At 41.4% G+C, this 2,528-nt stretch overlaps 1 non-coding gene across 1 annotated transcript; it reads left to right on the plus strand.

The window, feature by feature from the left end:
* The first annotated feature begins 1,955 nt into the window (after positions 1–1,955).
* LOC112787853 (small nucleolar RNA R71) lies at positions 1,956–2,063 on the plus strand. The gene has a single exon (XR_003195241.1). It is a non-coding gene; the product is annotated as a small nucleolar RNA R71 (small nucleolar RNA).
* Positions 2,064–2,528: the final 465 nt, after the last annotated feature.

Consider the following 2,528-nt stretch of genomic DNA (forward strand, 5'->3'; position numbering starts at 1 on the left):
TCTGTTCTGGCGTTTAACGCCAGGTAGATGCTGGTTTCTGGCGTTAAACGCCAGCTTGGTGCCTGTTTCTGGCGTTAAACACCAGACAGATGCTTGTTTTTGGCGTTTAAACGCTAGACTGCTCTCCTCCAGGGTGTGATATTTTTTTTCTGCTGTTTTTCATTTTGTTTTTGATTTTTCAGTAGTTTTTGTGACTCCACATGATCATCAACCTAATAAAACACGAAATAACAATAGAAAATAAATAAATATAATTAGATAACATTAGGTTGCCTCCCAACAAGCGCTTCTTTAATGTCAATAGCTTGACAGTGAGCTTTCATGGAGCCTCACAGATGTTCAGAGCATTGTTGAAACCTCCCAACACCAAACTTAGAGTTTGACTTTGGGGGCTTTAGTTGACTCTGCAGTGAGAGAAGCTTTTCATGCTTCCTCTCCATAGTTATAGAAGGAGATCCTTGAGTTTTAAACACAAGGTTGTCCTCATTCAGTTAAAAGATCAATTCTCCTCTGTCCACATCAATCACAGCTCTTGCTGTGGCTAGGAAGGGTCTTCCAAGGATGATGGATTCATCCTCATCCTTCCCAGTGTCTAGGATTATGAAATCAGCTGGGATGTAAATGCCTTTAACCTTTACTAGCACATCCTCTACTTGTCCATAAGTCTATTTTCTTGAGTTGTCTGCCATCTCTAATGAGATTCTGGCAGCTTGCACCTCAAAGATTCTCAGTTTCTCCATTACAGAGAGTGGCATGAGGTTTATCCCTGAGCCAAGGTCACATAGAGCTTTCTCAAAGGCCATGGTGCCTATGGTACAAGGTATTAAGAACTTTCCAGGATCATGTTTCTTCTGAGGCAATGTCAGTTGATCCAGATCACTCAGTTTATTGATGAGCAAGGGAGGTTCATCTTCCCAAGTCTCATTACCAAATAATTTGGCATTCAACTTCATGATTGCACCAAGGTACTTGGTAACTTGCTCTTCAGTGACATCTTCATTCTCTTCAGAAGAAGAATACTCATCATAGCTCATGAATGGCATAAGGAGGTTCAATGGAATCTCTATGGTCTCTAGATGAGCCTCAGATTCCTTTGGTTCCTCAGAGGGAGACTCCTTGTTGATCACTGGACGTCCCAGGAGGTCTTCCTCACTAGGATTCACGTCCTCCTCCTCCCTTGTAGGTTCGGCCATGATGGTTAAATCAATGGCATTGCACTCTCTTTTTGGATTCTCTTCTGTATTGCTTGGGAGAGTACTAGGAGGAGTTTCAGTGACTCTTTTACTCAGCTGGCCCACTTGTGCCTCCAAATTTCTAATGGAGGACCTTGTTTCATTCATGAAACTTAAAGTGGCCTTAGATAGATCAGAGACTATATTTGCTAAACTAGATGGATTCTGCTCAGAATTCTCTGTCTGTTGCTGAGTGGATGATGGAAAAGGCTTGCTATTGCTAAACCTGTTTCTTCCACCATTATTAAAGCCTTGTTGAGGCTTTTGTTGATCCTTCCATGAGAAATTTGGATGATTCCTCCATGAGGGATTATAGGTGTTTCCATAGGGTTCACCCATGTAATTCACCTCTGCTATTGCAGGGTTCTCAGGATCATAAGCTTCTTCTTCAGAAGATGCCTCTTTAGTACTGTTGGATGATTCCTTCAATCCATTCAGACTCTGAGAGATCATATTGACTTGCTAAGTCAATATTTTATTCTGAGCCAATATGGCATTCAGAGTATCAATTTCAAGAACTCCCTTCCTCATAGGCGTCCCATTATTCACAGGATTCCTTTCAGAAGTGTACATGAACTGGTTATTTGCAACCGTGTCAATGAGTTCTTGAGCTTCTGCAGGCGTTTTCTTTAGGTGAATGGATCCACCTGCAGAATGGTCCAGTGACATCTTTGATAGCTCAGACAGACCATCATAGAATATATCCAGGATGGTCCATTCTGAAAGCATGTCAGAAGGACACTTTTTGGTCAGTTCCTTGTATCTCTCCCAAGCTTCATAGAGGGATTCACCTTCTTTCTGTTTGAAGGTTTGAACATCCACTCTAAGCTTACTAAGCTTTTGAGGAGGAAAGAACTTGGCTAAGAAATCCGTGACCAGCTTATCCCAAGAGTTCAGGCTATCCTTAGGTTGAGAGTCCAACCATATTCTAGCTCTGTCTCTTACAGCAAATGGGAAAAGCATAAGCCTGTAGACCTCGGAATCAACTCCATTGGTCTTAACAGTATCACAGATCTGCAAGAATTCAGTTAAGAACTGAAAAGGATCTTCAGATGGAAGTCTATGAAACTTGTAGTTCTGTTGCATCAGAGAAACTAATTGAGGTTTATGCTCAAAGTTGTTTGCTCCAATGGCAGGAATTGAGATGCTTCTTCCATGTAAATTGGAATTTGGTGCAGTAAAGTCACCAAGCATCTTCCTTGCATTGTTATTATTTTCGGCCATGTCTCCTTCTTTTTCGAAAATTTCTGTCAGATTTTCTCCAAAGAGTTGTGCTTTAGCTTCCCTTAGCTTCCT

This window comes from Arachis hypogaea, chromosome 20, assembly GCF_003086295.3.
Source record: "Arachis hypogaea cultivar Tifrunner chromosome 20, arahy.Tifrunner.gnm2.J5K5, whole genome shotgun sequence".
In the NCBI taxonomy this organism is placed as follows: domain Eukaryota; kingdom Viridiplantae; phylum Streptophyta; class Magnoliopsida; order Fabales; family Fabaceae; genus Arachis; species Arachis hypogaea.